The sequence below is a fragment of the Emiliania huxleyi genome (assembly GCF_000372725.1).
Source record: "Emiliania huxleyi CCMP1516 unplaced genomic scaffold EMIHUscaffold_46, whole genome shotgun sequence".
Lineage (NCBI taxonomy): Eukaryota > Haptophyta > Isochrysidales > Noelaerhabdaceae > Emiliania > Emiliania huxleyi.
Window position 1 is genome coordinate 391825 of NW_005198537.1, and position 26598 is coordinate 418422.

At 67.4% G+C, this 26598-nt stretch overlaps 1 protein-coding gene across 1 annotated transcript in view; it reads left to right on the plus strand.

Annotated features, from left to right (window-relative positions):
* The window catches only part of ACT-8 (putative actin), a 131441-nt gene that overhangs the window by 22045 nt on the left and 82798 nt on the right, over positions 1 to 26598 (plus strand). Inside the window, exons 3-5 of the mRNA XM_005768379.1 lie at positions 848 to 895; positions 3077 to 3082; positions 6977 to 6991. The gene's annotated coding sequence lies outside the window, so the exon portion shown is untranslated. The remainder of the gene's footprint in view (positions 1 to 847; positions 896 to 3076; positions 3083 to 6976; positions 6992 to 26598) is intronic.

Genomic DNA, 26598 nt, shown 5'->3' on the forward strand with positions numbered 1-26598 from the left:
CGGGGTCCGGGGGGTGGGCCACCCACATCAGCTTCACTCGTTGGTACAGCACACCCGCCGCTGCTAGCGTCGTCACAGGGAAGTTCGGTTGGATGGACGCCGTGCTTCTGTCAGTGAAGGAGCAGCCGCGCACTCCGCCGCCGCTGGGCGGCGGCGGCACGCGCGCGGCGGCGGCCGGGCCCGCAGGCGCGGCGGGCTGGCCACCCGCGGTGGCACCCTGCGGCTGCGATGCGGCTGCGGCGGCGTACGTCTTGGGCGCCGGCTCCGCGGCTGGCGGCGCGGCGGCAGGGGCGGGCGGCGCCGCAGGGCTCGCGCTCGCAGGCGGCTCCGTGGCCTGCGCCTGCCGCTCGTGGCGCACGGCGCGCTCGAGCTGCGAGTGCGGGTGCAGCTGTACGATGACGTCGCCGCTCTGCGTCGCGGTGAAGGAGACCGAGTACGGCGCTTCGCCGTCGTTCTTCTTCTCCGCGTAGACGAGCGCGTAGTCGCACACCTGTCGTTGGTGGTCAGTGAAGATGGTCTCTGTGCAGCGCTCGGCGGAGCCGACGCGAGAGAAGTGCCGCCTGAACGCCATGCGTTCAGGCGCTGTTTGAATGTGTTACACTGACAGAAAGAAAGAAAGCCGGGCGGATTTCTTTTTAGGCGCGGGCGGCTGAACATCATGGGCGTCCGTCTCTTGTCACTCGCGGCGCTGGTCGCGAGGGCGGCTGCGTTCGACTTTGACGACGAGGCGCCAGCGGCGGCGGTGCCCGCCAAGCCCAAGCCGGCCCCCGAGACCAGCAAAACCGTCTCGCTGCTGCACCGCATCGGCGACGCCGGCGCGTTTGCAGAGCGCTCGAAGCTGTGGTATCGCGAGGCTGCCTCGGCGGGCGGCGGCCTGCGAGTGCGGCTCGGGCCCGCGAAGCTGAGCGGCGCCGAGCGGGACGCCTTCGCCGCCCTCCTCGACTCTGGCGGCCACTACACCCTCCGCCTGCCCTCCAACTTTTCGGCGCCCGCCGACTCGCCGCCGGTGTTTGCGTCGGTGTCGGCGTGCTCGCTCGCCGAGTCGCGCTTCGAGGAGGCGATCGAGCTGACCTTCTCCACCGCAGGGACGCTGACCTCGGTCTCGTACACCGTGCCGGCCGCCTCCGAATGCCCTCCCACTTTGCCGCTCGCGGCGACCGAGGTGCGGCCGCCGCACCGCACGCGCGCCGCAGCGGCGCCCCGAAGAAGGGCCGGCCTGCTCCCCGGCAGGTGGGCTTCTCCACCACGGTCACCATCACCTACCCCTCCGAGGGCCCGCGCCCGATCGGCCGCGTGCACGACGCCGCCTTCCTGCCGCACCAGGCGGCAAAGGCGCGCGCCGAGAGCAGCAGCTCCCTCTCCTCCTCCCCTCCCCTCCCCCCTCTCCCCTCCCCTCCCCCTTCCCCACTCCACCCCCCTCTCCGCTCCCCCGCCTGCCGTCCTCGCCCCCACAACCACCTCTCAGCAATGCCCCCGCCGCCCGCCCCTCAGGCGCAGCAGGAGGCGGCCAAGGCGAGCGGCGGCAAGGACGGGGACGGCAAGCCGCAGGCAGCCGGCCCTCGTGCCACCCCCTCTCCCACCGCCCCCTCCTCCCGCTGTCTCGTCCTCCGCCTCCCCCCTCTCCCCCCTCCCCTGCCCCCGCCCATCCCTCGCCGCTGCTTCCACAGGAGCCGCCAAAGTCCTTCCTGCAGCAGTACTGGATGTACATCGTGCCCGTCTTCCTCGCCCTCTCGATGGGCGGAGGCGAGGCTCCAAAGGAGGGCGGCGAGGGCGGCGGCGAGGGCGGCGGCGAGGGCGGCGGCGGAGCGGCCTCGGGCGGCGGCGGCGGCAAGGCTGGCGGCGGCGGCGGCGGTGGAGGCGGAGGGAAGGGTGGCAAGCGGAAGTGACGTCCGCTCGCGTGTGAGAACGGGAGATCGCCGCGAGAGGTGGTGCCGCGCTGCGGCTGCGGCTCCTCCTCCGCACCCAGCGGCCTCGCAGGAGAGGATGAGGAGGTGGGAGCGCCGACGAGCACGTCGGGTGCGCGGTTGTGTGTGCGCCTCGCGCTGATGTTGGGGAGCACTTTGCTGTGTTTTGTACATAGAATCGTCTTTTTCTTTTGTGCTTGGCAGTCGAGGGAGTCCTCGTTGGCGATGAAGGTGGCGACATCGAATCGCGGCCGACACACGTCACGGGAGGAATGGGCGATGAGCGGGAACGATGCGCGCTACGACGCCGACTCCGCCGTGCTCGTGGAGCACGCCAAGATGCAATGGCTCGCTTGCTTCTCGAACTCGATTCAGCTCTCTCGGCAGCAGAAGTGGGGCTGGAGCGGGTGGGGGTGGATGCCGATTGAGGGGGAGCGTCTCCAGCTGCGCCCTGTGGCAGCTGCGCCCTGTGGCAGCTAGTCGAGGGACTTGGTAGTTGTGACCCCCCTGAGTGAGGACAGGAGAGAGAGAGCGTTTTGTGGTGTTGGTGTACGCAATAACGGGACAGGGTGGTTGTTCTCTCTATCTCCTCTTCTAGCTCTTAGCATGAGCTGCGCCCGGTGTCCGACCCCTTTTGCGCAGCAACACGTGGGGACGTGAGGGAGACGTGTGGGGCTATGACTAGCCAAAAAAGAGGAAGATTTTTCCAATCTGTTGTATAGTAGCCACTGGCCCACTGAGCACTGTGCACTGAAGCGTGAAGGCGCGTGCAAGTCCTGTAATAAATAAATCAAATCTCCAGGAAAGATGGGACGCACGAACACAGAGGCACAGCGCGCACCCCGCCCCGCTCGCAGGGCGTGCATCACACAGCTCACAGGTGGCGAACTACAGAGGAATTCTTTTTCCATCCACGATGGTCGCCGCTTCCGACATCACTGCTGGCCCTGTCTCATAGAGAGCTGCCGGCAGAAGAGCAAGCTGTTTGGAGAGAGAGAGTGAGAGAGATGTCTTGTTTTTGTTGAATTGATGAAGAGCAAGAAATGAAAAAAGCGGATATTGTAAACGCGGGTTCACCTCCCGTGAGCCGTGCGTATCTCCGTTCGTCGAGCTCGGGCGCCGGGTGATCGGGGGGAAGGTGAGGCAGAAGCTCAACGAGGTGAGCGCCGTTACGGGGGGCGATTGCGGTGCCTTCTGGCAGCAGCTGATGCTGTACGCTGAGCGGGAGCCGATCACGCAGGGGTGCTCCGAGCTGCTTCTCGTCCGCGCGAAAGGCGAGCCGAGAGAGGCTGCTGCTGGCCTGTGCGCTCGCGCCGCTAAGAGCTGTTCTGCCCGCATCCGCCTGCTCCACCGCCATCGCCTCGAGGTGAGCCGCCTGGGCTTGATCGTCGGCGCGCTTAGCAGAGACTCGCTGGTCTCGCTCGCGCCTCTCCGCCTCTTTACGCTCGAGGCGGCGCCGCTCCTTGTACTGTTTAGGTGAGACGTCGTCTGGCTCAGAGATGGCAGATACGGAAGAAGAAGAGGTGGGCGCAGCCCTCGCCTACAACTCGAGGGCGCACCCGGTGAACGCCGGCTTGTGTGTTTGTATTCTGATTCGATCTTTCGCCGCCTCCCGTCGCTTCAGCTCTGCTTTGGATTGTTTGCGGTTGACGAGGCAGAACCGCCTCGGCATACTTCTCCCTGCAGATCAGGGGAGGCGGGAGATTGACGGCGAGGGTGGTACAGAACAGGGCAATCTGGACACGCTCTCTTGAACGGGCAAGGTTTCCACTGCCGCCAGAGGCAACACGTGGGGCGGTGGGCGCCGAAACGCGCGTCGCAGGCGTCGAAGTGGACGGCCGCCGGCGATACCTCCGCTGAGCTCGACTGTCGACACTTTAAACACAGAGACCTCGAGGACGTGCGCCGAGTTTCAGCATACCAAATGAGAGAGATCTCACGCCGCGCGTAGGGCCCTTAGGGGCCTAGAGAACACAACCCCCTCTCTCTTTTCTCCCAGTAAGCTAAAAAAAAGTACCAAATGAGAGGGAAAGTGGGAAAGGGCAGAACTTTTTGCAAGTTACCTTTGCACGTATACTACGCGAGATCCGAGAGAAGCGCGAGAGACGACGCGAGATCCGAGAGAAGCGAGAGAGACGACGCGAGATCCGTCCGAGAGAAAGAAGCGAGAGAGACTGCGCGAGGAGCGCGAAAGACACCAGACAGAGAGCGAGACTGAGCGCATACGCGTGGGACGGAGCACGCACACGAGACGCGTCAAGTCTAGAGAGGCCGGGGGCGCGAAAGGCGCCCGGGGCCGTGCGCGGGAGAGGGGGTGCAGGTACAGCCCCCCCCCCCTTCTTGAGCGGACTAGCCCTCAGCACCTGCGGGGCTTCTTCGCGCGGTGCTCGAAGTGGCCGGTCAACGCCGCGACGACACGGTTGCCGAGAGTCGTCCCTGCGCCTGCGCGCTTGCAGGGCATCGCGTCGGATGGATTCTGGAAGACAAAGGTGTGAAGCTCGGAAGCGCCCCCCATGTAGGCGTTGAAGCAGACCGCAGGGAAGCTCCAGCCGAGGTCGTCGCCGAGGTCCAGCATCGGCATGCGGAAGCCAGCCGTCCTGGCCGCAGCAGTGAGGCCCTGCCAGGCCTCCTGAAGCTTCGACCTCACCCAGTGGGTCTTGCGCGGCCCCGGCGCGACGAACGCTTGAGTCGCGTGGAAGGGTTTAGCGCTCGCGTCGCGGAGCTGCTCGCGGAGCCGTTCCTCGAGCCGCCCGGCGAGGCCGGCCGCCTTGTAGTCGTCCAGGTCGCTGACGGCGGTGGCGAGGAAGGAGCCGGACTCCGTCGCGATTCGTGCAGCGCTCAGGCTGAGCGCCAGCAGCCCGCGCCGCTGCTCGTCGGTCCAGTCGAAGGGGCACGAGTACCGGACCGCGCCAATCTTCAGCTTCTGGCACACGATCGTCATCTCCAGGACGTACCTGAGCACTCGCGGAGAGGGTGTGGCGGAGACCTCAGTGGATGGGGGAGAGACAGAGGTGCAAGATACGCACCAGAAGGATCCGAAAACGGCCAGGTCGCCCGCGAACCGGAGCCCAAACTTGGAGCCGGCGCCGCAAGACTGCTGCACCACGGAGAAGCCCGCAAACTCTCCGGCGGGGAAGGGCGCGTCGGCAACGATCCGCTCGAGCAACGCGGTCGGCTCGAGGGAGCTGTGCTTCAGCGTCACAACCTGGAAGTCGTAATCAGACAGAAACATTTGGTCGGACTCGGCCTCGGACACAAAGGGCTTGGACCACCGGGAAAGCGCATAGTCCGTGTCGCCCGCGCCCGGGTTTGTGGCGACTTGCGGGACTGCTGGCTTGGGCGAGTTTGGTGGTGAGCCGCTGAGATCCACTACGAGATCCCCAGGCTGTGGGGGGCACGCCGGCCGCTTGCCGGTTGCAACCCCGGGCGGCGGGGGGCGGGGGGAAGCACCCAGGAGGCAGCCGGCGGAGGAGGAGGAGGAGGGGTAGGAGGCGGAGAGTTGTGGCGGCGTGGTAACCGGCGGAGCGGGGGGTGGCGGAGTGGCGACCGGCAGAGCAGCGGGCGGCTCCATCGCCTCCACATGCTGCACCAGTGCATGCAGGGCTTGCTCCGCCGTTGACAGAAGCCCCAACAGGGCATCATCCTCCGCCTCCGCCATCGCCGCTGTTGCATTCGCTGCGGCTTCGAAAGCCCGCTCGATTCCAGCCTGCTCTGACTTTGCCGCGCGCGCCGCCGCGGAGTCCCACCCCTTTGCGGCCGCTGTGGCGACGGCGCCCTTCAAGCGCCACGCCTCCCCGATCCGCGCAGGGTTGAATCCCTCCCATATTTTTGCTTTCGCCGGCGGCAGCCGCTCCAGGTCAGGGGGCGGCATAAGCGTCGGGCCTCGGCGAGCTCCTCGACGTGGCCAGGCAAGCCGCAGGCAAACAGCAAGTCGGGAATGAAGCTGATGGGCTCGGCTCGACGTCGCGACGAGAAGATTTTTTTCGACGTACAAGCACAGACACGTCTTGGGTCTCCTGATGACGCCGGGCCACTCAAGCAAGAGAAGTGCGTCTCAGCAGCCTCATACCAGCACCTCACCACGTGGGCCCGATTTGTTGTTTCGGGGGCGTGACACGCGTCAAAGTTGGGCCGCCCTCGTGGCACAGGCAGGCGGGCGGCGACCGCCCGCCCCCGCGCCGGTGCCACGCGCAGCCGCTGCACGGTACTTGGTCGACCCGCACAGCGTGTGTTGGACAGGGCGGGCGTAGCCCTGCGCTGGCCGTCCGGCACGAGCAGCGCAGCGCAACCGTCAAATGTTTTGCGGCGGCCAGGGCTACGCATTGCGGCCGTGCCTGTTGCAAAAGGCACCCACACACCAAGCTGGCAGTTCAGAGCTCCGTGGAGGGCTCGGAGGGCAGGAACCCGTTAGCGCAGGGCCTTCCCCGTCCCGGTCCAGGCAGCCCGCGTCGCCTCGCTGCCCCACTGCACTTCTCTCGTCCCCGAGCTTTGGAGCCTGGACCGGCCCCGGCATCATCGAGCGGTCGATCGCCGCACCGCTCCCGTCTCGACAACCGCGAGCGTGCCCGTGGTTGTGGCGCCACAGCAATGACGCCGTCCGGCCCTCGCCCCCCGGCACCGCACTCGCGCTGAAGAGCGTTCCGGGCATTCCCAACAGTGACAGGCCTTGAGGTGCGGCCCTCAAGGCATCATCGCATACGCACGCCGCCCCGCCGAATCGCGGGTGGCGCGATCTGCCCTCGCCGCCCACGACGTCTCTACGACGCGTCAGCTGCACGAGGCCAAGAGTGTATCAAAATCAAAAAAAGCGAGGTGCCCTTGGAGACCGGGCCTGGGGCGCTCGGCCCTGAAGAAGGGCGTCACTGAATGAGCGTCACGGCATCAAGGCGAGTTTGCGAGGACGGTGGCGTGTGAAGTGCTGTGTGATGTGCTGTGTGTGTCCCAGGGTGTGAGGCCGGGGGCCTCACCCGACACACCCGGTACTCGTACACGCTCTGGCCCCGCGCCTCGGGTGTGCGTGTGGCGGGGGTGGTCCCTCGTTGCTCTGACGTCTCGGCCTACCCGGCATGCGCGGGGCGCCGGAGGGGGCAGCTCGGTCCTGCGGCTGCTTTGTACCACACGCACGTTTCCTCTGTTGAACTTTTCCATAAAACTGGATAACATGCGCGCGAGGCCGAGAGGGGGGGACGGGGGCTGCGCGGGCTGGGGAGAGACTAGTCGGGTGCTCCAAAGCGTGCACGCAGCCGGCTACATGCCCCCTTCCACCCCCAGCACCATAGGCTGGCCACATGTGACGCGCGTGTCTGAGCCGGAGCTAGTCACCATCGAGCTCGATGGCGTTAGCCCAACCCGCGGCGTCCTTTTCGGAGCGCGAGCAGCCGCCCGTAATCTCCACCTCGTCGTCCTCGCCCTCGCCGCCACTAGACACCTCGAGGTTGGTGGCAGTGGCAGCGGGCGGCGCGCCCCGCTGCCACTTGCCGCTTGGCTGGGCGTCGGGCCGCTCCCACTTCAGGGGCGGGCCCGTGGGGGCGGTGACGGGCGCGGGCGGCGGCGCCACCAGCGGCGCGCCCCGCTGCCACTTGCCGCTGGGCTGGTCCTCGGGCGCCTCCCACTTGACGGAGGCGGAGGCGGGCGTGCCGCGGACGGAGGTGGCCGCGCCGCCGCTGGCCCCGCCCTGCGAGCGCGCCGCGCTCCTCGTCGGGTGAGGCGCCTCGAGCTTGACGCGCGTGCCGGCGCTGGAGGCGGGAATCGCGCCCGCCTGCTGCCGCAGCGTTCGGTCCGCCGCCCGTTCTTGCGCCGCAGCGGCCTCCGCCTTAGCCTGTGCCGCCGCTTCGGCGGCCCGCCTTGAGGCCACACGCATCCGCTTCTGGGGCGCCTCTACCGGCTGTGCCGCCTGCGCCGCGTCTGCCGCGGCAACCGCCCGCGCCTGCGCCGCGTCTGCCGCGGCAACCGCCCGCGCCTGCGCCGCGTCTGCCGCGGCAACCGCCCGCGCGTACGCCACCGCCGCCTCCACCGCCGTGCCGAAATGGCCCAAGTGAAGTCCCGAGTGAGCCTCGAGTGAGCCAGGCAGATCCACCCTGAAGCGGCCGGAGAGTTCCTCCCTTCCCCGCAGCGCTGCCCCCGGCACGATCTCCAACACACCTTTGTAGCCGGTGCGGCATCTGCTCGAGAGGTGCAGCCGCAGCCCCTCCGCCTCTGTCACCACCGTCGGAGGCTCATACTCGCCGACCGTCCGAGCGTACGCCACCGCCGCCTCCACAGCCGTGGCGTAGTTTCTCCCGATGGTGACAGTCTTTCCGTTCGACCAGTACTGCGCTCGCCACACGCTTCCCACCTTGTACACGCCCTTGTACGACCGGAGGCCGTGCCACGTCGAGAGGTGCAGCCGAAGTCCCTCCGCTGTCGCGACCGTTGCCATGGTCAGTTCTCCCGCTCACACCTCTCCCACTCACACCGATTTCGAGTACCCTCTTCAGACCCAGGTTCCGACCCTCTGCGTGGCCGACTCACACAGCGAGCCTTCCTGTCTCCCTGCTGCCGATTCATCGGTGGTGCTCAGTCAAGATATTGTAGAGACCGACCATATGCACAATATCTTGACTGAGAGCTAAGCCCAGTTCGACGATCGGCAGCCTCACCGCGGGTCGCGCCGCTGTGCAGCGAGAGCCAGGCTCGCCCGGCGAAGGTGACCAGAGAGTGCTCAACAAATACCAGAAAAAATCAGGGAGCCTCAGGGAGTACCACTGCCACCATCCAGGCCGCGGGAGCCGATCGGCTGCGCCGAGGACAGCTCCCTCAGTGTGCTCCGCGGCTCACCAGTGTGCGCCGCGGCGCCGTCCAGCCACTTTGGCGGCCAGCCACCGGTCGAGTTCTTCGACTCTGGAGGACAGAAAGGTACCGTCTGAAAGGTATTTTCATGCTCTATTGACTGGCGAAAAAATCCCCCGCAAAATGTTTTCACAGCGGGCGTGATTCACAGGTAAGCATGAGCGAAGCATCGGGTCCGAAGAGGGTACTGCGCTGGGGACCCGTGGACGCAGATCGAAGGCTAGCTCAAAAAGGAGACAAAGACTGGTGCCTGGGGTGCGCCATTCTGACCGAGAAATCTCCACCAGAATGGCGCCGACCGCCGCCACCCCCAACGAGGGCTCCCCGGCTGACGTGCTCGACGCCGGCTGCCTCGCCGAGATCTTTGGCCGCCCACAGACCGAGAGATCAAAAACGCTCGGCCCTGCTACGGTTCGAGCTGATTTTTGTGTACACGGGAAGCTGTTTTTCTTTTGTTCTTGGCATCTACGACGCGAGAGAGTGGTCCAGAGATGGAGGCGGAGAAGGCGCTCGGCAACGAGAAGTTCAAAGCAGGAGACTTCGCGGCCGCCATCGAGCACTTCTCCAAGGCTCTCGACATCCAGCCGACGCACGTGCTCTACTCGAACCGGTCGGCGTGCTACTGCAGCCTGCGGAAGTGTGTGACTGCTGCCAGCCCGCGCCGCCGCCCGCCCCAGCCCGCGCTAGCGCCGCCGCCCGCCTCGGCCCGCGAGCGCGGCGCCGACGCGCGCTCTGGCCGCCGGCGAACCCAGGTACGACGAGGCGCTCTCCGATGCGGAGAAGTGCATCGCCGCCAAGCCCGACTGGGGCAAGGGCTACGGGAGGAAGGGCGCTGCGCTGCACGGCCTCGGGAGGTACAACGACGCGATAGCGGCGTACGAGTCGGGGCTCGGGCACGAGCCGGGGCTCGCGATGCTGACCAACGGCATGGCCGAGGCCAAGGCCGAGATGGAGGCGTCGCAGGACGACGGCGGGATGGGCTCGCTCGGCAACGTGTTTGGGCAGCCGGACGTGCTGCAGAAGATCGCGGCGAACCCGCAGACGGCAGCATTCCTCGCCGACCCCGGCTTCGTCGCCAAGATCCAGAGCCTGCAGCGCAACCCGTCCGCCATCGGCCAGCACCTGCAGGACCAGCGCGTGCTGCAGGTGATGGGCATGCTTATGGGAGTCAACATCCAGACGCCCGACGCGCCGATGCCGCAAGCGAGCGCGCCGCCGCCAAAGGCCAAGGCGCCCGAGCCGGAGCCCGAGCCGCTGACGCCGGAGCAGGAGGCGGCGCTCGCCCTCCGGAAGGAGGCGACACTTCCTAGAAGCTTCCCAGACGCTGCCTGGAGCCTTCCATACGCTCTCGGTCCTCTCCTCTCGGGCCTGCAGCGCGCGGCGCCAGGCCACGCCACCCGCCGTGGCACAGGCGGACGAGCACAAGCTGAAGGGCAACGCGGCGTACAAAGCCAAGGACTTTGACGCGGCAATCGGCCACTACGAAGCTGCCATCAAGGTGCGCGCCCCGGGGCCCGGCCGAGGCATGATGGGTTGTGTGGAGGCGCGGCACACGAGGCACGGCACACGCCCCAAATGCACAACCCGCCCGCCGGCACGGCGGCGCTGTGGGGAGAGTCTCGGGGCGAGCCCTGCGCCCACTCCGCCTCCTCCCCGCCGCCAGGTGCTGCCCGGCGAGCCGACCTACTACAACAACCTCGCTGCGGTGCTGATGGAGAAGAAGGACTTCGAGGGCTGCATCGCAATGTGCCGAGACGTAGCCGAGACGTAGCCGAGACGTAGCCGAGACAGGGCTGCGTCGCGCAACGTGCTGAGTCCGTAGAGTGGCTGCGGTCTCCGATCGCTCCCGCCTCCGCGCTTCCTCTCGACTGTCCTCCATCGCACACGCCCGCTGTCCGCCCACCTCGAGCGCGGCCCCGTGTGGCGTGCAGCCCTCAACCCGTTCTCCGTGTGGCGTGCAGCCCTCAACCTGTCCGCGCGTGTGCGCGCAGGTGCAAGACGGGCATCGAGAAGGGGCGCGAGGCGAAGGCCGACTACAAGCTCATCGCCCGCTCCTTCATGCGGATTGGCAACGCGTACAAGAAGCAAGGCGCGCCGCCCGCCCGCCGCCCGCCGCCCTACTGCCGCCGCGCCCTGCCGCCGCCGCTAAGAGGGGGGCGGGTGGCTTCACCGGGGGCGAGAGCGCGGTGCGTGTGTTGTGCGTGGCGGCTGTCCTGCCAGCGTGTGTTGCGGTGCTGTTAGGCCAGCTGGACGAGGCGATCCGCTCGTACGAGGACTCGCTGATGGAGGACCGGTCCGAGGAGGTGGAGAAGCTGCTCAAGCAGACGCGCGCCGCAAAGAAGAAGGCGGAGAGACCGCCGAGAGACCGCCGAGAGACCGCCGAGAGACCGCCGAGAGACCACCGAGACGTAGACGCGAGCGTCAAGCCGAGGCCGGCGGCGCACCTCTCCCTCTCCACGCATCTCTAACCGCACCCTCCCTGCGCCCGCAGGCGGAGGCGGAGGCGTACCTCTCGCCCGAGAAGGCGGAGGAGGCGCGGCAGGAGGGCAACGAGTTCTTCAAGCGCGGCCCCGCCGAGGGGCCGGAGATGTACGCCAAGGCCATCGAAAAGTACTCCGAGGCGATGAGGCGCAACCCGAAGGACCACGTGCCCTACTCGAACCGCGCCGCCTGCTACCAAAAGGCGACCCGCCTCGCAGCGCGCGCCCTCGCCAGACCAGCCCTCGCCAGACCAGCCCTCGCCAGACCAGCCCTCGCCGTGACCCGGCCCTCGCACACGCATCTCGCCGCGCCGGCGTGGCGCACCGCTCGCACCCGCAGCTGGCACCCTCCCAACGACGCCTCCCTGTCCGCCGTCTTCTCGCCCGCTGGCCCCTCGCCCCTCCGCCCCTCGCCCCCTCCGCCCCGTCGCCCACCGCCTCGCCCCCCCTCGCCCGGCAGCTCATGGAGTGGCAGCTCGCGCTCAAGGACGCCGACCGGTGCGTCGAGATGGAGCCAACCTTCGTCAAGGGCTGGTCGCGCAAGGCGGGGATCCACTTCTACCTCAAGGAGTACCACAAGGCGCTCGACGCGTACGACCGCATCCTCAAGCTCGAGCCTGCAAACGAGGAGGCCAAGAGCATGACGGAGCAGGTGCTGCAGGCGGTCAACGCCGCAAACCAGTCGGGTCACGCCGCTGCTTGGCGCGGCCTCCCCGCCGCCGCCCGCCGCCGTGACTCTTGCCGGAGCCCTCGCGCGCAGGCGAGGTGGACCAGGAGCGGCAGGCGCGCGCGATGGCCGACCCCGAGATCCAGGCCATCCTCGGCGACCCGCAGCTGCGCTCGATCCTGGGAGAGATGCAGACCGACCCGAAGAAGGCGCAGGCCGCCATGGCGGACCCGACCATCGCGGCCAAGCTGCAGAAGCTCATCGCCGCGGGGGTGCTGCAAGTGCGGTGAGCGGGCACGCGGCGCTCGCTGCTCGCTGAGGCTGCTCTCTATCTCTCGCTCTCTCCTCTCTCATTGTCTGCGTCTCCTCCGCCTCTCTCTCTCTCTTCCTCCCCCCCCCCCCCCTCTCTCTCCCTCTCCGCTTCTCCCCTCCTTCCGTTTGCCCTCTAATATGGCCATGCACTCCTCTGTCCTCGCAAGAGGCAGGCGAGAGGGGCGCCGCGCTGGGTCCCATCCGCGCGGAGCGTCGGTAGATTTCTCACAGGTGTCTTCTAGGAATCGCGAAATCCGCAAAGACGAGCAATTAAATTTTCATTTATCTTTTCAACTTCAAATAAATCGTACTTCTAAATTCCTAGTTCACTTTACGTCCAGTCACTCAAGTCGTAGGGTACGGGGGGTCGTGATATACTGTGCGCTGCCTGCGTTATCTCGAGCGACTCCGTCCCGCGGAAGCCGGAACCGTCGTTCCCCGTGTCTATCTCAAAAAGAAGGCTCAGAAGCTCAAGCCCTCCCGCCGTCCACGCTCAGCACCTGCCCTGTCACCCAACCGCTCGCGTCGCTCGCCAGCCAGAGCACTGCGTCGGCGATGTCCTCGACGGTGCCAAGCCGGCGCAGAAACGTGGCCTCGAGCAGCCGCGCCTGTCCCTCGGCGCCGTACGCCTGCCACTGCGCCTCGGAGGCGGGGTTGGAGCGCACAAAGCCCGGCGCGACCGAGTTGACGGCGACGCCGAAGGGGCCGAGCTCGAGGGCGAGCTGCCTAGAGAGAGAGGGATGCGGGCGATGCGGCGACGAGGGCCTTCGCCAGGCGGCGGCTCGAGCGCGGCGGCTGCTTGGTGAGCCCCACAAGCGCGTGCTTCGCGGCGCAGTATGCATGCAGCCGGGTGAGCGAGGGGTGAACGCCCGCGCCGCTGCTGATGGTGATGCAGTGTCCGCGCGCCGCCTTCAGCGCCGGCGCCGCCGCCCGCGCAGCGACAAAGGCCGCCTTTGTGTTCACGTCGAAAATCGCGTCCCACGCCGCCTCGGTCGCCTCCTCGACTGGGCCTCCGACCTGCGCACAGCGCCGCCGTCCGTGAAAGCCGCGCGCCCGCACCTCGCCGCCACCTCCGCAGCGCCGGGCGCACGTGGCCGAGCACCCCGCCAGCGCAGAGCACGAGCGCGTCCACGCGCGCCTCTGCGCCCGCCCACGCCGCGACCGCCCCAAAGTCGCGAAAGTCTACCGTCGCGGGCACCACTCGGCCGCTCGCGCCGCCCGCCAGCGCCGCCGTCTCCGCCACCTCCGCCGCCGCGGCCTCCCCAGGGCCGTCGCACGCGAGCACCGACGCGCCGAGCGCCGCGAAGCCGAGGGCGATCGCGCGGCCGATGCCGTGGCCGGCCCCCGACACGAGCACGACGCGGCCCGCGAAGGAGATGCGCCCGGACCTGGGGAGCTGCGGCAGCCGTCCGGGAGAGGCGCGTGCGTGCGCCGCCGAATCGTTGCCCACAGCTTGGGCGACGGCGCCGCTCGAGCCAGCGGGCAGGAAGGTGGCGACGAGCATCCCGTAGTAGACGGGAACCTGACCGGCCGCAGTGGGCCAGTTGCCTCGCCTGCGCCCGCCAGTTGGCTGGTGTGCTACCACGGTGGCTGGTGTGCCGAAGCCAGCGTGGTGGGCGTGGATAAGGGAGTGGGCTGCGTGTGAGCAAGCAGAGTGGGCGTGGATAAGCGAGTGGGCTGGGTGTGAGCAAGCAGAGTGGGCGGGCCTCGTGCGCGAGGAGCGAGCCCTGCAGAGCGCCGCCGACGGTCGAGGTGTGTGCTGCCTCTGCCCTCCGCATCGCCGCGTCGAGCAGGACGAAGCCCTCGATGCCGCAGCACATTGCTTCGCGCGCGAGCCGCACTGCGCCGTCCAGCGCGGCGGTGCTTCCCGTCTCCACCCACCGCGCCACCGCCCTCTCGAACGGCTCGGCGCATGCATGGGGAGAGGCGTACCTCGCGTTGAGGTAGCGCGGGTCTGGGACGCCGTCTGCCCGCCTCGGCGCGCGCGCGTCGCCGTGCACGTGGGCGAGGTCGGCCGAGATGAGCAGGAAGACGCGCTGCTCTTCGCCAGCCGCCCAGTCGTGGATCGCCTCGCCCACTGCAGCCGTCGCCGAGCGGCGGCTCGCCACGACGGCCGCGCGCTCGAGGGTCCCCGCAGGCCCGTGGCTGAGCACGACCACCTGCGGAGGGGAGCGGACCTGGCGGCGGTGTGTCGAAGCGGGCGGCAGAGTGGTAGTGGTGATGACATGCATGTGCATGTATGTGGGAGTTGCAGCAGGAGGGATGTGAACCTTTGCGCCATCGGAAAGAGCCGGTCCGAGGAAGGAGAGCGGCACGCACTCGCCCCAGCGCAGCGGCGCGTCGTATCCGGAGAAGGCCGTCAGGCCGGCGGCTGAGTGGCCGCCTGCTTGGAGGGCCGTAAGCAGCGACCGGGCTGCGGCCGCGTCGCACTGCACTGACACGCGAAATTCTCCCCACGCGCCCATCCAGTCGCACGAGCCGCTTGCACTCGAATTCTGATAGATGCACATGTCTGCGCTGTCGCTGTGAAGGCCGTGCGGCGTGTAGAGGATAATGAGGTGCGGGTGCGCCGCCCGGACTGCGCAACCAGCTGCGAAGCAGGCTTCATGCAGCCGGCGCGCGGCGCCGCCAAGCGGCGTGCCAGCCATCTCCGAACGCTCAGGGTCGAGGATGAGCGCACCGTGCGGCATGATTGCGGCTCCGACGAGCGGCATATAACACTCGAGCGAGCGGGCTGCAGGTGGGAGCGGGCTGCAGGTGGGAGCGAGCGGGCTGCAGGTGAGAAGCAGGGAGGCCGTCCGGGCGACTATAGACTATAGTCGAGCGCGTCGGAGAGGTGTTTGGCTGCCGGGGTGGGTCCTCACTGGCTTGCCGGGGTCATGGGCCCCCCCCCTCTAGCGCCGCCGGAGGCGGCGTAGCTTCCGAGAAGCTCGGTCAGACACACGGGGGAGAGACGGACACCACATCATTACGAATGACGCAAAAATACGTCACGGAGAGCGTGTAGAATGGCTTAATTTCGCCGAGAGCGCGCCGCGGGCGCACCTGGTATACGGCCCCGGAATGAGTCACTGATTAAAGTTGGGCGCCTTTGGTCGAGGCTTCCCCGGTCCTCACTGGCTTGCCGGGGTCATGGGCCCCCCCCCTCTAGCGCCGCCGGAGGCGGCGTAGCTTCCGAGAAGCTCGGTCAGACACACGGGGGAGAGACGGACACCACATCATTACGAATGACGCAAAAATACGTCACGGAGAGCGTGTAGAATGGCTTAATTTCGCCGAGAGCGCGCCGCGGGCGCACCTGGTATACGGCCCCGGAATGAGTCACTGATTAAAGTTGGGCGCCTTTGGTCGAGGCTTCCCCGGTCCTCACTGGCTTGCCGGGGTCATGGGCCCCCCCCCTCTAGCGCCGCCGGAGGCGGCGTAGCTTCCGAGAAGCTCGGTCAGACACACGGGGGAGAGACGGACACCACATCATTACGAATGACGCAAAAATACGTCACGGAGAGCGTGTAGAATGGCTAATTTCGCCGAGAGCGCGCCGCGGGCGCACCTGGTATACGGCCCCGGAATGAGTCACTGATTAAAGTTGGGCGCCTTTGGTCGAGGCTTCCCCGGTCCTCACTGGCTTGCCGGGGTCATGGGCCCCCCCCCTCTAGCGCCGCCGGAGGCGGCGTAGCTTCCGAGAAGCTCGGTCAGACACACGGGGGAGAGACGGACACCACATCATTACGAATGACGCAAAAATACGTCACGGAGAGCGTGTAGAATGGCTTAATTTCGCCGAGAGCGCGCCGCGGGCGCACCTGGTATACGGCCCCGGAATGAGTCACTGATTAAAGTTGGGCGCCTTTGGTCGAGGCTTCCCCGGTCCTCACTGGCTTGCCGGGGTCATGGGCCCCCCCCCTCTAGCGCCGCCGGAGGCGGCGTAGCTTCCGAGAAGCTCGGTCAGACACACGGGGGAGAGACGGACACCACATCATTACGAATGACGCAAAAATACGTCACGGAGAGCGTGTAGAATGGCTTAATTTCGCCGAGAGCGCGCCGCGGGCGCACCTGGTATACGGCCCCGGAATGAGTCACTGATTAAAGTTGGGCGCCTTTGGTCGAGGCTTCCCCGGTCCTCACTGGCTTGCCGGGGTCATGGGCCCCCCCCCTCTAGCGCCGCCGGAGGCGGCGTAGCTTCCGAGAAGCTCGGTCAGACACACGGGGGAGAGACGGACACCACATCATTACGAATGACGCAAAAATACGTCACGGAGAGCGTGTAGAATGGCTTAATTTCGCCGAGAGCGCGCCGCGGGCGCACCTGGTATACGGCCCCGGAATGAGTCACTGATTAAAGTTGGGCGCCTTTGGTCGATGCCGGGGTCATGGGCCCCCCCCCTCTAGCGCCGCCGGAGGCGGCGTAGCTTCCGAGAAGCTCGGTCAGACACACGGGGGAGAGACGGACACCACATCATTACGAATGACGCAAAAATACGTCACGGAGAGCGTGTAGAATGGCTTAATTTCGCCGAGAGCGCGCCGCGGGCGCACCTGGTATACGGCCCCGGAATGAGTCACTGATTAAAGTTGGGCGCCTTTGGTCGAGGCTTCCCCGGTCCTCACTGGCTTGCCGGGGTCATGGGCCCCCCCCCTCTAGCGCCGCCGGAGGCGGCGTAGCTTCCGAGAAGCTCGGTCAGACACACGGGGGAGAGACGGACACCACATCATTACGAATGACGCAAAAATACGTCACGGAGAGCGTGTAGAATGGCTTAATTTCGCCGAGAGCGCGCCGCGGGCGCACCTGGTATACGGCCCCGGAATGAGTCACTGATTAAAGTTGGGCGCCTTTGGTCGAGGCTTCCCCGGTCCTCACTGGCTTGCCGGGGTCATGGGCCCCCCCCCTCTAGCGCCGCCGGAGGCGGCGTAGCTTCCGAGAAGCTCGGTCAGACACACGGGGGAGAGACGGACACCACATCATTACGAATGACGCAAAAATACGTCACGGAGAGCGTGTAGAATGGCTTAATTTCGCCGAGAGCGCGCCGCGGGCGCACCTGGTATACGGCCCCGGAATGAGTCACTGATTAAAGTTGGGCGCCTTTGGTCGAGGCTTCCCCGGTCCTCACTGGCTTGCCGGGGTCATGGGCCCCCCCCCTCTAGCGCCGCCGGAGGCGGCGTAGCTTCCGAGAAGCTCGGTCAGACACACGGGGGAGAGACGGACACCACATCATTACGAATGACGCAAAAATACGTCACGGAGAGCGTGTAGAATGGCTTAATTTCGCCGAGAGCGCGCCGCGGGCGCACCTGGTATACGGCCCCGGAATGAGTCACTGATTAAAGTTGGGCGCCTTTGGTCGAGGCTTCCCCGGTCCTCACTGGCTTGCCGGGGTCATGGGCCCCCCCCCTCTAGCGCCGCCGGAGGCGGCGTAGCTTCCGAGAAGCTCGGTCAGACACACGGGGGAGAGACGGACACCACATCATTACGAATGACGCAAAAATACGTCACGGAGAGCGTGTAGAATGGCTTAATTTCGCCGAGAGCGCGCCGCGGGCGCACCTGGTATACGGCCTAAGTCCGGCCGGAGCGCGGCCTGGACTTGGGCCTCCTCCCAGGTGCGCCCGCAGCAACTCTTTAGTCTTTTTTGTGTATTCGCCGCACCGGACATGTCTCGAACCTCGTTGCCCTGAAACTGCGCATACCACGTCACGAGGAGACCATGCACGGTGCAGTCGCCGTTTGAAAACATTTAGCCTTTCAAAACAGCAAGGGGGCAGGGTTGCAGTCGATTCCACGCACTGACTCCCACCTCCGCCCGCCCCATGACTCTCGAGGGCCCTATGGCCGTGCGCACCGCCGAGGCGCGTGCAGTCAGTGGGCTGCTGAGCACGGCATCCGCCCTCGAAGGCGCATGGCATTTGGCAGCGCGGCTTCCAGGAGTGAGGGAGAGTGGAGCAACAGAATTCACGGCCGGCTCGCTACTACCCTCAAGGAGGGAGATCGCGGCGGGTCCATGTCCAACTGTGCTGGAGGTGTTGTTGATTGAGTAGTACAAGAGGTAGTAGTCGAGAAAAGTAGTTCGAGAAAAGTAGTTCGAGAAAAGTAGTTCGAGAAAAGTTTCGAGAAGTAGGTCAAGAAAAAGAAATGTCGAGCAGCAGCATCTGCCGGGGGAGATTGCGGTGTCGTGAGCAAGCATCTGGAGGTAGGGCCGGGCTTATCTCGATGGCTGGAAAGGGCAACGGGCACGAAGGGTGTGTGTCTAAAGGGGTGCAAGCTAGAGAGGAAGGCGACAGTGTACCGTCAAGCTGTAGGCAAGGTCGAGGCCTCGACGGCTCAGGCTTCGGCGCCGTCAGGCTCCCGCTCCGCCGCCGGGAGGGTGATGGTTGCTTTGCCGGCAGGCCACTGGGCCAGCACCTCACGGCGGACCTGATCAGCTGTCCGCTGCGCTCTCCCGCCAGTAGGGCGCACCGGATGCGTGAGCGCATCACTGCGCGCGAGACGGTCGAGAATGCGCAAAGGGATGGGCTTCACGCCGATGCCGCCGAGGACCTCGTCACGGCTCACGCAAACCTCGCACTCCCTCGCCTTCTTGTTGTAGGTTGTGCTCCAGCTTGCCTTCCGCTTCGATGAGCCGACCTGCAGCTGCGAGGGCCCAGGCAGGCTGAAGGAAGAGATGGAGGCGAGGGTGGCGGCAAGGGCGGCGGAGGGCACTGGCGGCTGTGGCCCGAACGGCATGGCAGACGGCATGGCGGAGGTGGCCGGCATGTTAGGAGCGGGAGGTGGGAGCGGCGGGAGAAGCGACGGGAGCGGCAGGAGCAGCGACGGGAGCAGCGGCGAGCCGGTGGCGGCATTGAGGGTGGCGTCCGGTGGCGACATGGGCGGCGGCGGCATGGGCGGCGGTGGCATGGGCGGCGGCAAGAGCGTCACAGAAGACACGAGCGGCAAGCCATCTGCCGGTGTGCACAGCGGCATAGCTGCTGCCATCGGCAGCCCACTGCCCGGCGTCAGAGGCACAGAGGCGACGGTGGCGGGAGCGGCGGCGGTGGACGGCGCCCCGCCGGCTAGCATCCTCACCGCCACCTCCTGGTCGAGGCCACCCGCCTGCGGAGCAATCGCGGGCAGTGGCACGGGCAGCCGTGCTGCCGCCACCTGCGACGAGCTGCCAGCCCCTGCCACCTGCGACGAGCTACCGGCCCGGCGCTGCCCATCCAGCGCGGCCCGTTGCGCAAACCGCGCAGACTCCGCCGCAACTTGCTGGAGAGCAGCAGCACTCGTCCTGTTCGGCCGCAGGCGGTGCAGGTCCGGAGGCGTCGACGACCGGCCCGAGAAAATCTGCTCGACCTTCTGCAGGTAGAGCAGCTGGGCCGTGTCGTACACGTCCCTCTCACTGGTCGGGTGGCGCTGCCTCGCCTCGGTCATCGACTCGGCCATGAGCTGGAGCTCGAGCTCGAGCCGCGGCACGATCGGTCTGCTGTTGGCGATCGTGGGCCGCGGAGACTTGTGCGCCGCGTTCCAGCGTCCAACTGGTGCTGATGCGGCGGCGGCGCCTAGCACAACAGCCGACCCACCTCCTCCCCCCCGCCCCGCCGCCGCCGCCGAGCGCCGTGGCGACGTGGCCAGCGCCGCCAAGTCCTCCTCATCGCCGCTCAGCGGCGCGTCACCAGCAAACGAGAGCGCGCCAAACTGCGGCGGGATCACCTCCACCATGTCGGCCGGGAGCAGAGGTAGAGAAGAATCACCTCCCGGCCCGATCACCACTGCAGTAGCCATGGGCTCCGCCTCCGCCGCCTCCCCCTCCTCCTCCTCCGCCGCCGCCGCCTCTGCCGCCTGCCCCTCCGTCTCCGCCTCTGCCTCCGCCTCGCCCGCCTGCACCGCCTCGCCCGCCTGCGCCGCCTCCACCTCCGCCTCGCCCGCCTGAATCGCTTGCGCCGCCACCTGCGCCGCCTGCGCCACCACCAGCTGCGAGCTCCTGACCTTCTCCAGATGGCGCAGGTAGTCAAAGCCGAGAGCCTCCCACTCGGCATCACCCTCGCGCACCGGCTTGAGCGGGCCGAGTGGCGGGCGCGAGCTGCTGGGCGCGGCGGCGAGCGGGAAGGGAGGCGGACCGGACAGCACATCAGCGGCGTCGGCATTGAGGTCCGCATCACTCCACGGGAAGACGCTCAGCGAGTGCTCGTCGACGCGGCCAAACAGCACGTCCACCTCCCGGTTGGCCTGGAAGACGGCAAACGCGATGTCAGCCTCCGCGACATCCTCGCCGAGGCGCGCGATGCCCTCCACGATCTCGTTGAGGGTGCGGTGCCGGACCTCGTTTTTGCCCGAGTCGCCGATGTGGAGGCGCTCCTGCAGCCCCGTGACCGGCTGCACCTTCGTGCACACGTACATCTCGGCCATCGGCCACGGGTCGCACCAGCAGCCCCGCGCGATGTGCGGCTCGGCGGCCGTCATCGCCTCGATCGTGCCCATCCGCCTGGCAGTCTGGGGCCGGACCACACAGCGCGCGCCCTCCCTCCTGCACGCCTCCGCCTTGTCGACCCACTTTTTCGTCTCGGCTTTCCACCTGCGGAGCTGCGTCTCGGGTTGATAGGTGCGGTTGCGGATGATGCCCGACTTGCGGTACTTGTTCAGGGCCTGCGGCGACGAGGGGCATCTCTCAGCTGGGTGTGTGCAGGAGGGCCCGCCCGGCGCGAGAAGCGGCACCTCCACGCACGCCACCCCACGGTTCATCTTCTTGGCTCTCATCAGGTAGTTGGCGGGAGGGTCGACCTCCGAGTCAGGGATCTCGCGCACTGCGCGGAAGAGGCCGGTGCCGAGCTGAGCTTGCTCGTCACGCTGAGTGCGAATCCCTCGTCATCGCTTGCCATCGCGACCACCTTGAGCAGGCATCCAACCACGATGCCCGCCTTCATTTTAGCGCATGTGAAGCTATCCCAACGATGGTAGCGCCACACTCGCGGTGCCGTCTCGCAGCCCTCATTAACGTTCTTGAGTCTCGTCCGGAAACTTCCGCTTGGGTCGAGCTCAAGAGTCGTTTCCAAAAAATGGGTGCTCTCGGCGGCTTCCAGCTTCAACGGGGCCCAGTAGCACTCCGAACGGCGGAAATCTTCCCGGAAACGATCAACATCCCACGTGCTATCGTCCTTCGCAGTCACTGTGATCACATCGTCCATGTAGCGCTTCATACGGAAACGCGCTTTCGCATCATCGTCGAGTGTTTGCATCCACTCGTGCTCCATCCACGCAAGAGTCCCTATCGCCAGCGGCGGCGATAGCGCACTCCCCATCGGGATACCGCGAGCCTGCTTCAGCAGACGTCCGTCGTATGTGATGACGTAGCAGTTATCCAGATCGAAATCGATAACCTCGAGCATCGTCGAGAAGGCAATCGATGCGTGTCCCCACACCTCTCCTTGCTGCGCCCACGAGCACTTCTTCTTGCCTCTTTTCGGTACAAGTATTTTCGGGTCTTCTCCCGCGCCCGGTGGCAGGTTCTGGCGTACATTGCGTAGAATATCCCGCATCGCTACCCGCATCGCTTCCTTCGTACCTCCGCTCCACACCGACCAAACCTCTCGTCTGCGCCGTATTGCTCTGCATGCTCGGCACGCGACGCTCTCTCCGCCCTCTGCTTGCGCACCAAGCGCGTGGTATGTTTTTGGAAAATTGTTAACAGAGCCTGCCACGCGTGCCAGTGTATACGCAAGTAGTACATGTTCTTATGTAAAGGCTGTCAGGACACCATATTTTCTGCTTATCACAAGGTCTGCGCAGTCAGCTTGGTGCCATCTTAGTCACACTCACCGCCCACCTCATACATCTCACTCAGCGTCCTCCCAGCTCGCAGGCGGCTCGTCGAGGGGCAAGCTCGCGAGTACCTCGTCGCTCAGCCCGCCGTCGTCGAACAACGTACTGCTGCCGCCGGCCGCCGCCCTCGCCGCCATCTCGGCAAGTTCAGCGGCGTCCGGCTCCTCCTCCTCGCCCTCCTCGTCGTCGCCTGCGGAGACGGGCGCGTGCGCCGAGAAGATGCGCGAGAGCGCCTCGATCGCGGGCAGATGCGCCTCGGCCAGCGGCTGACCCACGGTCCGCTGGATGAAGTCGGCGAGGCTCGCGCGCAGCGCCAGCAGCTCGTCGGCCACCGCGGTGTCGACGGATAGGGCCCAGCCGCCCAGCAGCAACCGCGTGGTCCGCGCGCCCGTGCGCCGCGAGACGGTGAGATCGGGCGCAAAGAGGAGCGCCGCCGAGATTGGCACGACCGAAGTGTCGTACATGTACCGCTCTGTCGTCTCCTGCACGTCGTAGTAGACGACCAGCGACGTCGACGCGCACGCGTTGACCGAGCCGGGGTGCGCCACGACCTTGAGGCCGCGGCAAGTCTCGCCCTTGCCCCACCGCCGGACCCACGCCAAGTTCGGGTACAGGCCCGCGACGAGCGACGCGGAGAGCATGTCTCTCAGGTAGCGAGGGTCGGCGTGATCGGCGGGCAGTCTCGAGAGCAGCTCGCGCGCTCCGCCCGCCAGGTCGCCGCGCAGACGCGCGACGTACGAGAGCGTCTGCGCCGAGAGGAAGTGGCGGCTGGCGAAGCGGCCGCCCTCGCGCGACCACCCGTCGAACGCGGCGACGAGCGCGACGTGGTCGGAGCCCGAGTCGCCGGCGAGCGCCCGCTTGGCCGCGTTCGCCTCCGCCTCCTTGCCGAGCGGGCACAGGAAGGGGCTCTTGTAGCCGAGGGCCGCGCAGACCGTGAGGACGGGCTGCGCGCAGCGAAAGAGCCCGCCGAGCAGCAGCATCTTGCCGAGCATCGGGTGCACCTGCAGCCGCGCCAGCTTGCGGCCGAGCGGCGTCAGCTGGGCGCCGCTGTCGTCGGTGACCGCGCCGAGCCTGCGCAGCAGCGCCACGGCGTGCTGCACCGCCTCCGCCCGCGGCGGAGAGAGGGAGTCGCGCAGGAACGCCGCGGGCGCGCCGAGCTCGAGCGACGCCACCTCGAGGCACAGCTCCTCGAGCGGCGAGCGCAGCATCTCGGGCTCGCTGTACTCCTCCATCGCCGCCCACTGCCACGAGGTGAACAGCCGGTACCAGGCGCCCGGCCGGCACCGCCCCGCCCGCCCGCGCCGCTGGAAGCCGTTGGCCTTCGCGTAGAAGCACGTGCGCAGCGCCGAGACGAGCGACAACTCGTTGACGGACGTCAGCCGCGCGCGACCGCAATCGACGACGTAAACGACGTCCTCGACCGTGATCGACGTCTCCGCGATGATCGTCGCCACGACCACCTTGCGCCTCCCCACTGGCGGGGGCGCGAAGATGGCGTGCTGCTCGTGCGTGGGCATGCGCGAGTGCAGCGGGAAGAGCTCGAGCTCGCGGCTGGCGGCCGAGGCGCCGAGCGCCTTGACCGCCTCTGCAATCTCCGACCACCCCGGCAGGAAGACGAGGATGGCGCCGTCGCCGCCCGCCGCGTGGATGTGGAGGACGACGCGGACGAGCAGCTCGAGGTCGATCGCCTCGGCGGGCGCGCCGTGCGCCGCCGCGATGGCGTCGCACAGCGCACGCGGAGGAGCTCCGTCGCGCGTCTCCGCGTACCTGTCCGCCAGCGCCTCGCCAACCTCCTGCGCTGTGAGCGGCAGGCCGGACAGCGGCGCGCTCGCAAACGCGCCGCGCTTGCCGCCCGGTGGTGGGCCGCGCGCGCCGCCGCCGTGCGCGGCCGGCAGCCGCGGCAGGATGTCCTCGAGGAAGAGCTCCTCGATCGGAAAGTTGGTCTTGCCCGGGATCTGCACCGTGGTTGCCGACGGAAAGTAGGACTGGAAGGCCGACGGGTCGACGGTCGCGGACATGAGCACGACCTTGAGGCTCGCGCGCGCGCCGAGCAGCCGCTTGAGCAGCAGCAGGAAGAAGTCTGTGTGCAAGTCCCGCTCGTGCACCTCGTCCACGACGACGTGGCTCGCGCCCGACAGCGTCGGGTTGGACTGCAGCGTCTGGAGCAGGATGCCGACGGTGCAAAAGAGCAGCACGCTGCCGGCCGAAACGCGCGAGTCGAAGCGAACCTTGTACCCCACCACGCCGCCGAGCGCGCCGCCGCGCTCCTCCGCCACGCGCGTCGCGACCGACGACGCCGAGATGCGGCGCGGCTGCGACGCGACGACGCGGCACGCCTCGCCGCGCGCGGCGCAATCCTCGTAGATCAGCTGCGGCAGCTGCGTCGTCTTGCCGCACCCCGTCGCGCCGAGCACGAGCGTCACTCGGCTCGCGCGCACCGCCGCGCAGATCTCGGCGCCCATCGCGAAGGCGGGCAGCCGCGCGCGCGCCGGCAGGAGGCGCTGGTAGCCCGCGGTGCACCTCTCGCGCTCGAGCTCTGCGCGCGCCGCCGGAGGAGGGACGCCCCCGAGGAAGGACGCGTGGCCGGCGTGCGGTGCGAGCGGCGCGGCGGGCGGCGGCAGCGTGCGCAGCGCCGCGTCGAGCGCGGCGCGCGCGCCTGCGACGGCGGTCGCGTCGAGCTGCACGTACCACGAGTCGTCGTCGTCCACGCCGTCGAGCACAAACCCGTTGCCGCGCGAGTTGAGCCGCACGCCCGCCTGCGACAGCGCGACGGCGGCGGCGGCGTGCGACGGCAGCTCCTTGAGCGAGCGCAGCCGAAGCGTCGCCTGCGTGTATGCGACAAGCTCGGCCGGCAGCGACCGGAAGGCTACTGACGCAGAGCACTTGCCGCCGTTGGCCGCGCACGAGTGCTTGACGCTGCCGACGAGGCGCGCGAGCGTGGCGGCCGGGTCGTCGACTGGTGAGAGCTTGACGAGCGCGTGCACACCCTTCTGCAGCTTGACCCACCCGGCGCCCATCTGCGGCGCCAGGTGGCGCAGCGTGTTGCGCTCCGGGTTGGTCAGCGAGTCAAATGCGAGCTGTGGCGATCCGTTCGCGAGGAACGCCGCGATTGTCTCGCGGCACCAGGCGATCACACGTGGATCGTCGGACGGGTCGACGAACTGCGTCCAAAAGGGCTTGTTGCCACCACGACCGCCGTAACCTCCACCGCCGCCGCCGCCCTTGCCGCCCTTGCCGCCGCCGCCGCCGCCCTTGCCGCCCTTGCCGCCGCCGCCGCCGCCCTTCCCGCCGCCGCCGCCCTTCCCACCAAAGCCACTGCCCTTCCCGTAGCCTCCATAGCCGCCGGCTCGCCCTCGCTTGCCGCGGTGCATGCTGGAGACTGTCGAGGCTGCGGCCCCCGCGGGCCGTTTAATGCCGTGCTTGGCTCGAGCCGGCCACAAAATTCTTCTGAAGTCGGCCTGAAACTGGCAGCATGGACAAGGCCAAGCGGCTCGCCGCCGCCCTCCGCAAGGACGACGACACCGCCCGCGCGCCGCCGCCGTCAGAAACCGAGCCAGCCTCTTCGTCGGGCGTCCTCAAGCTCCGAAAGTCGTCACTCCTCGGCGGCGTCACATGGGAGCGTTGTATGGAGCTGCTCGAGCTCAACGGCAGGCGCGACTACGAAGCCTGTGTCGCAACCATAACCAAGTTGTTGGGCAACGTGCTCGCCAGCCCGGACGAGCCCAAGTTTCGGAAGATCCGCACCTCGAACGCCGCATTTGCGGCCAAGGTCTACTCGTGCAAGGGCGCGCCGGAGCTACTTGCGCTGGCAGGCTTTGACGACGCACCCGAGTCCGGCCACCTCGTCCTGCCCGCCGGCGCCGACCTGGCCCCGCTGCAGCACGCGCTCGACTTGCTCAAGGCACAGGCCGCCGGCCGGGCTGAGGCCGAGGAGAAGAAGCGCAAGCTGCTGGCAGAGAAGGAGGCGAGCGCGCGGAGCGCTCGCGCGCAGAAGCAGCGCGAGGCGGCGGCGCCAGCGGAGTACGACGCGGCGGTGGCCGCCGCCTCCCAGGCGGCGGGCGAGGAGGAGGAGATGATTGCCGCCATCGAGGCGTACGTCGGCCGCAACCCCGTTGCCGTGGCGGGTCGTGAGCTGGATGCCTTCGAGGTGGAGCGGCAGGTGGCGGGGCCGGGCGGCTCGGTCGTTTTATACGTGGTTGGCTCGGCAGGCACGCAGTACTTTGAGTACACCGTCCTCATGGTCAAGGGCGAGGGTGGATGGACGGTGAAGAGCATGGAGGCGGGAGACTGAGAGGAGACCACAGAGAGGGACCGGACCCTCCACACACACGGCTCGTGGCGGGCACCGTCGAGGGCACGTGCGAGGCAGCTTCCTTTCCGCGAAGAACTTCTTGGAGTTGGTCTCGTGGTTCTCTCCCCACCGCGTGTGTCGCTGCGGCTGGTACGGCTCCCCATCGTCCACCGCTCCGTCACGTATGGTGCCGGGTGCGGGTGTGTTCGCGCGGGGAGACGGTTTGGTGCAACACGAAACGCCGAAAACGGAAATGCGCGTTGCATAGTCCACCCCCCCTCCGTCCAATCGAGCCGCCACTCAAAATACATGGTACATGT